Genomic DNA, 12480 nt, shown 5'->3' on the forward strand with positions numbered 1-12480 from the left:
GTAGGAATGGGGTTATGCACTCTCACATATTTAAAGGTACATCCTGAAGAAATCATTAACAGCTTTTTGTTGCCTATTGCAAAGATACCAGTCAGTCTCACAGTTTTTTAGAATAATATAGATGCCTACTTACAGCTTTATAGACATAAAAAGGTGAGGTTTTTATTCCATGAAATTAAACATCCCTTTACTCCCTACAAATGGGGGAGCTTCCATGAAACTGAGAGTTACACAGGCTATTTCCAACTAGGTTGCACTCTTGCCCTAAAAGCAAAATCATTTGACACTTCCTCTTCTTGAAATTGGATTCCCCTGCTGTTAATTCAAAGAAAAACATATTCAAGTTACTGAATGAGCTAATGTAGGCGTTCTGGAAAAATATAAAGTCAGCTCCAAGGAAATTGGCAGACATTGCGTTCTGTATTTAAGTAATAGCACCAAATATTATGAAAACAGCATCTGCCAGTATTTTGCATAGTGCAGACTGTATTCCAATACCTACGTATCCCATACACAGTGTAATGTACTTCAGTGGCAATTGGTAACATGTTCTCAAAAAAAAAATAATAATCTGTATTTCAAATACACATTTCCCTGAATTTCTAAGTCAGCCTGTTCAGTATTTCAATAAAACTTCTATTCCTTTATTTGTCAGCACAAAAATCATTTCAGCAGAGCTTGTGATATGAAAGCAGGCAAATATTCCACAAAATTGCAGAACTTAGGTATTAATTATATGGTCATGGATCAAGGAATCTAGCACACACTTTAACCAAAAGGGGTAAGAGCAACAAAACCACTAAATTAAGAAGTCCTGAAATCATTGCAGAGGTGAAGAAGAAAATCATTTAATATTCTTAGATTTCCTGACTATTATTTGGGGTGAAGATCAAGGAATGTAGAATTGAATGTACTTCCCATTCAATTAAGAAAAGTCATGGGATAGGCCTAAAAGTTCAACTAAACCTACTGGCTAAGACAAAATGAGCTTGTTTTTTACTTCAAAATAAAAGCACACGGTCCAGGGACATTAGATGTGATTAGACGGAGATTTTCCAATTCACACGTACAGTCTGGACATATTAGATTATTTGGCTCAGGAAGTCTCCAGCCTGCATTAACTGGCACTGACTGACAACAAAGTTCTGTTCTGGTGAAACATTATTTCCTACTTGCAGAGATTAAAAGTATTAAAAATATTTCCATTCATCATAGCCATTATGATTAGTGCTGCTTTAAGGCAAAAAGAAAGGCAAGGTTATGAAGCGTGACAACGTCAGATCAATTTGAAGATCACTTTGCTATACACAACCTGAAAAACAAGCTTGAAAACAAGCTTGCTTTTTACTGCTCTAGCATCTCAGATGTCTCACTGCAGGGAAATATGCCCAAGCAAAAACAAAAAAAAACTCTTCTTTAATATATCAATTTGAAAATGGCATTTATATCATCCCGAATGATTTTCATTTCATAAGCATCATCTTTAAACTGCATGTTGCCAGTTTATGTTACATACATATCCAGAGCCACTTAGGAGACTGAAACACAATGTTTTTCTTCAGTGAAAATCTAATTTCTTCCTCTCTTTACTAGCTCTAAACTACACAAAAATTAGCATCACTACTGTAGTGATTTTGAGTCATAAATCAAAGAATCTCATATACTCCAACACATGAAAAAAGCATATCAGAAAACAAAAAAAAAAAAAAAAAAAAGAGAGAGAAAGAGAGAGAGAGAAACTCTCAATAATTGCCCCAAAGCAATTTACTTAATGTAAGGAAAACTAAATGCCTAAAGGAGCTGCTTTTTAGGATATATGTAGTATTTAGCTTTCATTTATTTTTATTTTTTTTAAATGTTTTCAAAATTAAGCTAGAGACCTGAATGCCAAGTTGGGTTCTTTCAGTTTCCATGTCATCAGCAGAGGTTTTAGAGGTCAGCTGTCACCAAGACTGATCTCAGACTGAGGAGAGGAATAAGCAAGAAGGAAAAGTGAATAATAGCAAGACCCTGCTTTTTCTCTGTAAATATTTGATCACCGAGATATATGTAGTTATAAGAAAATACACAGAAACTTGACACGTTGATAACTGTTGTTCTGCTTGGTACATCCAGTACTGTACACTACAAAGCCTCCTGTTCATGCACTTTTCTGTAACTGAGTACAGGCTACTTCAAAAGTCACAAATGGCATTAATCCAGTAAACTCCTTTAGCACAGAGATTCTTCTGGATGCTCTTGAAAATTACCAAAAAACTTAGCCAGAGTTACATATGTGTCTTTACACCGCCCTGCTTCCCATTCCTTTTATCACACAGGACCTGTCTCTTCATGTGGCTGACATATTACAGGATGGGGACAGTTATGTAAAGAATGAACTCAAGACTGAACTAGAACACTGTACAACAACAGAGAAAAATCAGAGAAAGATATACAAAGTACTCTTCAATTAAAGAGAATTACAAACTGTGCAGACAATGTGCCAGGTGCAGAGTGTATCATTAACATCAAAACAATCAAGGACATTATGTCTTTCATTCTCAATTGTTCTTGTGCTGGATTAGTGTTTTCATACCGACAGCTTTGCTTTGATTCAAATAGATGATATCAAAACCTACAAGACTTTCATGCTCTAAAAATACTTTTTTTTTTTTTTTTTCCTGAGAAGGGATTCATATGAAGTGTTTTCACCATGCAGTCACAAGTAATATTCACATGTGATGTTTATTAATAATAACATGATCACTTAAGGCCATAGATACTACATGAGGCCATCCCATAAATAATCTATTCATTAAAATACATCTTGTATAATTTGCTGCCAATCAAGATCAAATTATTTTGCGTTAACTTGTTAAAGCTGGTACTTGTGATTTAAAGAACATGGCATATCTGCCTTTATTTTCTCTGCTTTCTTTTGTTGCCAGATTTACTTCCACAAGAATCTTAAGGTTCTTTATTAATAAATACTAAATAGATACATATTCATGTCAAATAATTTAATACACAACAAACTTAAAACCATGTTCTTGCTCCAAAACTTAAATGCAAAGCCAAGACATTAGAACACTGTTGTACTGTTTGAAAATTTTGGTAAAATACCTACAAATCAATGAAAACATTCCCATAAGACTACTATGATTATTTATAATAGAATCAAGCATTTGATCTGGAAAAGAGGTCCTCTCCCTGAGAATTGATACTTGCACAAAACAATATACTCAACAGGACTTTATTTGCTTCTTAGTGCTGAAACATGAGTAGCACAATAATTCCTCTGATAACTACCTTTGAAAACTCTTGAGAGAAACTCCTTGTAACAACAAATAGGCATGGAGATTAATGGAATTAGTCTGAGTTTTGCTTGGGGGGGGAAAAAGCATACTTGGAAAAAAAAATGCATTTAAAACCTGAAATGGAAAGGGGCTTGCTAAATGAGAGCTCATTCTTTAGGAAAGTATTTTTTCAAATATTAGTAGAGTTTCCCTCCCACACAGTTTCTCTTTTCCTGCACTACTAATTAAGTATAAAGAGAACCCTCTTATGATTCCAATTCCCTGAAAGGTTTCAGAGTACAAAATGTCACTAAGTTTGAAGAGAAGCAGGTGTTACACTTTTCCCTGTTAGTTTAAGTTAAAGGGAAATTAGACATAATATAAGCCGTGATATGCCCAAATCATGGCATTCATTTCATAGCACGCTGCCATTCAAAAGTACCTTGTACTCTAGGAGTTCTCTGGGCCATGAGGAAAAACAGGCTTTGACTAACCAGCTGAGCATCCCAAACCTTCCTGCTTCAACCACTTCAGGTTGGATTGTTATTCACCTTTTTTAAAATGAACAAAAAATACACCAGGAACTCTTTTACTTTACATGGCTTTTGACTGCACTATATCCATCTATTCCTAAAGGGAAAATAAATAAATAAATAGGCTTATATTTAATAAATCCAGGACAAACAAAACAGAGCAACTTTAAGATATAAACGAAAAAGTGTGCTTTAAATGTTAACTTGGTGGCAATCACAGGAGGCTGAGTGCTAGCAAGAGACTTCTACGTTCTTCCAGGTCTTGTGAGAGACAATGTTGAAAACAATTGTTTGTTCTGTCAAACAGCACAACACTCAAATTGACATTTAAAATGATATATTAAAATATATATTAAAATTTTAATATATATTAATATATATTGATATATTAAAATTTTATACCAAAATTTTATACCAAAATAAAAGCTTGTTGTTATTGCTACCATACTTAAAAATAAATAAATAAAAATAAAAAAGAGAGAACACCTTACACTAGCTAACTGTCTTAGAGTGAGGAGAGCACAGAACTTTGGTGGACATAGCATTTCACAAATTTCACAAAATAAAATTTAGGAAGACTGATTGGGAGTGGACTGACTAACAACAGGGATATGCCAGGCTGCATCCATCCATGGATCTAGAATCACCAAGAGCTCCAACTTGATCACAAGTACTTTTTTTTTTTTTTTTTTTCCTGGTTCAACATCTTGTCCAAGAAGCCTAATCTGTGCAAGCCTTCCATGGAGCAGAAGTTCCAGTAATTCTTGCACATCTATTACATTTCCATAAGCTGCAGAAATTGGCACAATGACTCTTTCCACTTTCCAACTAATTTCCCTAAAAGGGCATTACAAGCTTTAGGAGTTTTAGGAGTGCCTGTCAATTAAAGAAAAAAGAACCCATAAGCTGAGGTAGTCAACAATAGAAGGAATTTTATTTTGTTCACTGAAAGTAACCATGGCTGTCACTGTTAGACGTGCATGGAAATGTAACTGCTTGTAGTATTTCTGCCTTTAACCAGCACCATATGAAAGTCAATTATTCTGTCCACAAGCTTCAGATACAACTCCAGCGTGCATAGAGCTTGCATTGCCCACTCCCTCACACTCATTTTCTCCAGTGGATTCTCGGGATGCACACAGTGAGCTTTGCTGTTCCCTGACTAGTATTACTAGTGTTACAAAGCTACTTCAGGATTGAATGCTGTCCCATAACTAAGAAAATATTAGTGTTTTGCAATTCTGTCACAGCCTAATTCTGTTGTACTAAGTATGTGTACAGTCTTAGCTTTAACCTAGGTTGCCTATTTTCATTTAAATCTGCTTCCTCCAAAACTAAGACTGTACTTTAAAACTGCATCTCCTCTCAACTGAATATGTGAAAAAGAAAACATCAGACCGGCAGCAAAAATAACTCCCCAGTTAATCTCTCTGCTGCACCTTCTGAAATTTTTTTTTTAAATTTTATTTATTTTTACAATATTATATTGCTAATAAAGGTTTCTAGGGCCATATTTAGCTGAAACTCAGTTTTGCTGAAATTCCAGAGCAGAGCGTAAAACAAGACAAAGTATGGGAAGGACGTGAACTGCAATTTTGGCATCCTGTATTGCTTTTTCAAGTTCATTCAAAGCACATGTTTCAATATTGCTTGCAAAAACCTGATGAAGTTTGAACAGATAGCTACAAAATTTCAGTTGCAGTGTATGTTTCTTCTAAAAACATATTTAAACCTCTAGAATTCTGTTTTCTCCTGAAATCAGATGCATATCTTTAATCTCCAAATCAGAAGACAACTTGAAAATCCCCACCTGAGCTTGCAGGCAGTTACATGGACAGAGTGAAACTTCATGCTGTTCAAATCTGCTTTAAAGAGCTGCCATTTCCAGAGATTTCAAAGGTTTCTCACACAGTTAATGTATAAAAGATCCAAGCACTCAGCATGACAGCATTGATGACTCAGATGAAATCACGTCACAGAATTCACAACTTTTAATGAAATCCGCCTGTTTTTATTTTAATCAGCATAGTGTAAAATCCGGGATACAAACAAAATTTTCAGGCTTTCAGAGATTTGACTGGCTGAATTGTCTGTTTCAAAAGTTGTTGCAGCTACAGCTTCCATTTCTAAGTTGTGACCCAGTCTCAGGGCAAAAAACAACCATGGAAAAAATTCTGGAAAGTAAAAAAGATTCTGCTTTTTCTAACTAGGCATATTTTAATTGCAGGGCAACACAATAGAATGAACCAGTAAAAGCAGTTTAAAACTTTGTGACATGAGTTTCACAGGAAGATAAATACAATCTTAATTTTTTCATACTTTGAATGGTCAGACTTGGGCCACATTTACTCCATACACAGAGTGTAAGCTGGCCTTACAGCACAAAATCCATCTGAGAGCTTGCTGCTTTATTTCTTCTATTAGCAGCAGCTTTCAAGGTACCTCTTTAAAATGGGTTCAGGCTTCAAAAAGTCTTTTCCAACATTATTCAAGAGACACTTGATATTTTCATTTACTTGCAGTTAAATGTTTCATAAATACTAGATAGAACATCTAGTTATCCTAAAATGAATAAAGATGAACTGAAAGTACAATATTCTTCCAAGTAAGCAGGAAAGGATCTAGAATTTATAGTCATAACAGTAGCAATCTTATTAGGTTTCACATTTTAAATAGATTTATATTAATAAAACATGCTCAGCTGTAACGAAACTTGAGCTGTTAATCTATTTTGATTGTAATCTTGAAGGTAATATGGGACTTTTATTCTTCATGATGCTTGACAAGTATGTGCATTGTATTCAATATGGTTATCTTAGTTATTTAATGTTACTACAGTGCCCATAATTTAGGTAGATAAACTCAGGTGAACAACTTTACATAAGCAACAAGCAGCAAATAATAAGCAGGATTAAACCTCAAGAACACTGAGGTCTAATAGCCTTATGAAAGCCTATCTGAAATGGAGGTGTTCACCAGTGTTAAAATGCTCACCAGCATTGTGAATTCTGTAGTGGGATACCACAAAGTCATATCAATAAGTCTCACTTATCTGGTTGCCCAGAAACCTCTGATAAAATGGAACTGCCAGACACATATGATAAGATCATACACTGAACCCACTGCAGGCAAGTTTTCAAACAGTTTGGTAGGTTCTTTGCTGATCATCCAACACGTAGATTGAAAGCAAAGGAAAAGATGTGACTGTATTCAGACAGATAGCTGGTACAGAAAACGTGTCTCAGAACATCCAGAATTACATTGTTTATTAGTACAGCAGATTCCTGAAGATTGAACTAATTACATCTGCATATTTCCAGACCCTGGTCTTTTCAGTTAGAAATAGCATTAGTAAAAGCTGTCTGCTTTTTCTTGTCAGATGTGAACTACAGAGGACCATTGAATCAGTGGCCATTTAGATACAATAAAAAACTTCATTTCCTAGCCAGACTGATTCCCTGCACTGGCGCTCAGTTGCATCACTAACCCCAGTCAGAGCTCAGGGGGTCGGATGAATCTTACAGCTCTTTGCACCCTCCAGCAGAACACTTTCTGCTGTCAGTGCTATCTAGGTGTGGGTTTGCACCTTGTAAACACAGGGATGACTCTAAGCAAGACAACTTGCTGAAATACATTTTAGTTAATGTTCTTCCCCTTTTCCTAACTGAATAAAATTGTAATCTGAAAGAAAGTTCTTCTTTACAATGAAACTAGCCTGAAGGTTAGCAGGAGGCAAGAAGCTCTGTCTTGGTCTCATTCTTCTGAACAATCATTGTTGCAAGTGACAGTACTAAGAAGCGACATTATGTTTATATGGGTAAGTACTGCAGTGAATACATTCAGAGTTCAAGCAACTGAAATATCAAAATAGAATATCAAAAAATATCAAAAAAAAGATCCCCCCATAACATTAATATTGCTCATTTGTGAAGATCTATCCCTGTAAATGCACTGTCAGTTAAGCAAAGCAGCAAATGGTCTGAAATCATCAGTGGGACTAAAGATTAGACATTACGTGTCTGAGTCGCACTGATCACACTGAACAAGCACTTTGTTATCTGCCAGTATAACCTATCCAGTGATAGGTAACTCTCTTCACATACTGCACAGAACAACTCCTGCCAGGAAGCTCCTGGTAACATTCACAGCATAGTTAGAAGCAAGTGTTTTCCAATGAACTCTGGGTCCTCTGATCTTCTCCATGTTAATAGCCCTCAGTAGAATAAAGTGGATTGGCTCTCAGTATTGACATTCCAGCAGAGAGTAGAGGATGAAGGCCATTCACGCATATGGAGAAAATCAAAGTTTCTTCTTTAACCAGCTTCTTAATCCCCTTTAATCATGATCATTTGTGACTTACCTCCAAGCTGTAACTTTCAGACCCATTTTGCATTATGAACAGGTACAATGGAATTATCTGACGTCCCATAACCCAGAAAGTCCCTACCAGATGGACAGCTTTTCTATTCACCTAAGGATCTTTGAATAAGCATCACGTCAATGTTAAACATGAAATTGATGTAAATTCTGTACTGTCATCTTTTTAGCAGAACAGAAGCACTTTGCTGCCAATTTGCATGATAAGTTTCTAACAGGGAAAGAGACAAAAGGCCAAGAGTTGAGCTATTAGTAGTAGTAATGAAAGCAGTGCTGACTTTTTTTCCACGTCATATTTGGATTGTTGACTTTGAGCTATATGTTTGCTAGACAGACTCCTGTAACAAAAACAGTTGTTCCAAACCCCTTAGCCATAACAGATCTAGCAGCTAACAACTAATTCTAGTGGTATCACATGTAAAAATAATAATAAATATAGCACTGAAAGTCATTCTCAAAGAGTATACAAACTTAAGAACAAAATTGGTAATGCGTAATTACACGTCTCAAGGTACCACAAAAGGAAGCCTTAAGGAGGATTTTGAGGAACAGATATTGAGAAGGATTTGTGAGTATTCCTGAAATACAGTGTGCGTTTAACCACTAAAGTGAAAAAGGTGAGCATAAAAATGGCTAGTAGGCTTGTTGCAAAAACTTATTTCATCTGTTTCTCACAAGAAGCAGCAACAGGCAAGTTGAACAGAGTTTTATCTGTGAAAAATGGATGTACATTCTTCTGCAAAGGGTAAGGAAGTGAATCAACACCTAAGAAAAATAATCATAATGGGAAAAAAACAACTAAAGAAGCTCCCTACCCTTAATCCCTCTTTCACTTTAGACTCCATATTTCCAGGAAGCTAACCAAATCTTTGGAACATTCTCACAGGACTGCTATACTTTCACTGGAAAATCGTCAAGATGCACTTCAAAAAAAATAAACCCTGCATCTTTACTACTTTTCTTTACATTCTTCAGCTGTTCACAGCCTCAAACACTAACATTCATTTGTCAAATACAAGTATGATGCCATAAATATCTAGTTAAAACATGAAATAAATCAGGATTAATATTCCCAGATACCATTAACATTTATAAACTCCATATGAAGTTACATCACACAAGAGACTAGCCTTAACCTTTAGAAGGTTTGTACCACAGTGCACAATAAAGTGATTATATAATAGAATTTCCAGGATAAGAAACGCTCGATTTATGGAGAGCAATGAAAAACAAGGTCTAATCATAAAAAGCGACATGGCTGTTGGATTGTCCTTACTATAATTTTAAAGCAACAAACATTGCAGCACAAGTATGCAGTAATGTACACGTTCTGTTAAGAGGAATGTTTAAAAACAGAAATATCAAACAAATGTAATACTTTTGTAACCTCTATTTCAGGCTAATAATAACAAGTACTTAAAAGTGTATCATTAATTGTGGTCATACATAAACAGCCTCAAAAAGGTCATTTATATACATTTGCATGTTCACACAGGGCCAAGGGAAACTAGAGCCTTAGCTCAGCTTACCAAAACAATAGCTTCTGAAAAAAATTATCTTAAACCATGGGACCTTATCAGAGCCATGAAGTTTCAGCCATCCTCAATTGAGTTCCTGAAAAAAATAAAAATAAAAATCCATAAAAGCATACGTTTAAGAACTATGAACTTATATGTAGCAACCCTCTGGGTACAGATGAGTTGATCTGCAAGCCAATTGCAAGAATGATTATTTCCAAGAGCAAAAGATACATATTTTCCCACAAAATAAATGTTGGTTATTTCAGACAACTGTAAGCTTCCTCAGTAAACTCAAACCTTTTTAATTCCTAGAGCTAACTCCCCTGTCTGGAAAAAAGCTTGAAAAAATTATTACAATTTTTATTTTAATTATTGAATCATTCTATCATTAATCTACACAGATGTCTCTTTATTGTTAAACTGAGCAAATCAGTAACTGAAAACCTGCTGCAATGCTGCTGCAATGCCAGTACAGGGAGTGACTGTAATCTGAGATCTAACGCAGTGCCAAAAAGTTAAGCCATTTATAATATGTCACACAGAGCGAAATCTGGGCTGGTAAAATTATAATTGATCACAGGAATCTGTGGCCATGCAGCATTTAAGCAATATAGCATATTTAATGAAGAATAAATTATTTCAAGTAATTGTCATAAACTCAGCCCCTGAAGAGAACACAAAGCTGAATTTTGGCTTTAATTGTTATTATATGGGCACTTGAACAGATACAAGATGTTGGGATATCAATGCAATATAGAGCAAATTTATATATCTTCCACTCCCTTTGGACAGAATGGACTCGCATATAAGTAACTCGCATATAAGTAATGTTTGAGCTGTGCTAAATTGTATCTAAAGAAGTGCTAAAAATGGCAAGTACGTTATCCATTCACATCCAAGCTGTCTCTACAAGCTACACCTCATACTTCTTGGCAAATTTCCATTAAAGTTGAACACCTCTTATGCGTTTGTGCTAACATTTTCCTTGCCAGGACATTCTTATAGCAGCCTAAACATTTTGATTTGTTTTGCCTGACAAGGCACAAGTAAACTCACATAAGTCCTTCTTTGCAGGAAGAAAAATAGCACGGTGTGATCTGAGAAATACCTTGAACGTGAACAGCAGTCTCCTTTGGCATCCAGCTGCTGTGATACATCTTATTGATTTTCGCCCTCAGTAAATCTAGGCCATGTTTCACTTAAAGTGCCATCTTGTACGGCATTTACTTTGTGGCAGAACCTTATTACACAGGAAATCCTCTGATCACCTCACCCTCTGTGTTCCTCAGTCTGAAAACCCCTTCTTTATGAATAGCCTCACTGAAGCCAGACTGCCTGGTCTTTCCCCCATGCTCAGGGCAGAACACTACGGCAAGAGCAGTGGTTGGGTGGTTGCTGTTGTGGTAGGGAGGGGAGCAAGGGAAGAAGTCAAGTAGAGGAAAGCAAGAAGAGCTTGGAGAACAATACGATTCTCTGCTTCCACTGTGGCATTTTCCACCAAGAACAGCTGGCCAAGCAAATAACAGGAAAAACATGAACTATTTTTCTTCTCTGCTAATGTCAACAGAGGATTGGGACTGAGTGAACACAAACTATGCCATGCTCTTTCTTTTACTCAGCTGCTATCTAGTCAAAAGTGCTCATGGGCTACCACTGGAAGAGGAGAGAAAAATATGCATTGCTTAAACAAGTGACAATATAGTACTGCTCCTAAGATCACTACACATGCAAAATATCTTCATTTTATCACAGCCTGCCAAGTACAGACAGAGAACTTTAACTTTGGGAAGATAAGCTCATTGCTTGAATTATGTTTTGCATAAATATATTTGTCAACTTGTTACTGTTTTTCTACTTTGGTCACTAAAGATCTGAAAAAAAAAAAAATTACAGAATAGACACCACTTATTTAATCCAAAATATATTTTGGCATTTCTTGACTTGCTGAATTACAGGCCACAGGGCTTCTTACATGCTAGCCATCTCTAGTCTTTAAGATGACCAGATATGAGTGGGGCATAGATCATGTTGACAAGTTTCTCTTTTAACATGCCCGTGGTAAGCTAAAGCATGCTACTGCACAGTAACTGTGTGACACTTCAGGAATGAAAGCAATATTAGCTTTTTATTAGTTCCTGTAATTAGTTCCTACTAAAGGCTGAATGCATGCACACAAGTGGCACACTGCAAGCATGAAAAGGACATACAACAGTCATGTAAGCCTGTCACACCTGAAATTTTTTCATGAGGAAGTTAAACAGCTTGTTTTCTTCAGCTTGTTTTCTTTAATGTGTGACCACTGCACAATTCAGAAACTGAAAATAATATCTTCATGATTTTATTGGCTTACAGCAAATTTCAAGGGGTTAGGAAAAGCAAAGCTCTGAAAAATGGCTATGGCTATTTATATAACTTGCCGTTCTTGTAGCCTTACTTATATTTAGATCAGGTCCAAATTTTATGGCAGTATCTCATCAGTGTATCTTATCTACTACAAATAATTACTCCATGTAAACTCAAAATGTTCAATTCTGTTATAACCCACATTGAAGCATGTATCCACAACCCCAGTGCTCATGTGAAGAACAGAATCACCCCAGAATCTCTTCCAGGTGTTCTTTCTGATAACTGTGTTGACTTCAGTAGTTTTCATACCCTACCTAAGTGTTGAGATGTTTTGAGAATAAACTCCACAGTGCTCAGTCCAGGATATCTCAGAACACAAAAAGATCATCTTGTGATAAATTGATGTTAAGGAAGAAAACCTGCCCTGCT

General features: G+C 35.9%; 2 long non-coding RNA genes across 3 annotated transcripts in view; one reads left to right on the forward strand and one right to left on the reverse strand.

The window, feature by feature from the left end:
• Positions 1 to 12480, forward strand: part of LOC140002969 (uncharacterized) — a 158320-nt gene that overhangs the window by 115505 nt on the left and 30335 nt on the right. The window contains exon 6 of one of the 2 annotated variants that reach the window (XR_011810798.1): positions 2319 to 2622. The exons of the other annotated variant lie outside the window; for it this stretch is intronic. This is a non-coding gene — a long non-coding RNA (uncharacterized lncRNA). Of the gene's footprint in view, positions 1 to 2318; positions 2623 to 12480 lie in introns of those variants that run through there. 2 annotated transcript variants of the gene reach the window in all.
• LOC113844204 (uncharacterized) overlaps positions 1 to 12480 on the reverse strand; it is a 143687-nt gene that overhangs the window by 100424 nt on the left and 30783 nt on the right. The window contains exon 2 of the long non-coding RNA XR_011810800.1: positions 9715 to 9799. This is a non-coding gene — a long non-coding RNA (uncharacterized lncRNA). The remainder of the gene's footprint in view (positions 1 to 9714; positions 9800 to 12480) is intronic.

This window comes from Anas platyrhynchos, chromosome 7 (genome assembly GCF_047663525.1).
Source record: "Anas platyrhynchos isolate ZD024472 breed Pekin duck chromosome 7, IASCAAS_PekinDuck_T2T, whole genome shotgun sequence".
In the NCBI taxonomy this organism is placed as follows: Eukaryota; Metazoa; Chordata; class Aves; order Anseriformes; family Anatidae; genus Anas; species Anas platyrhynchos.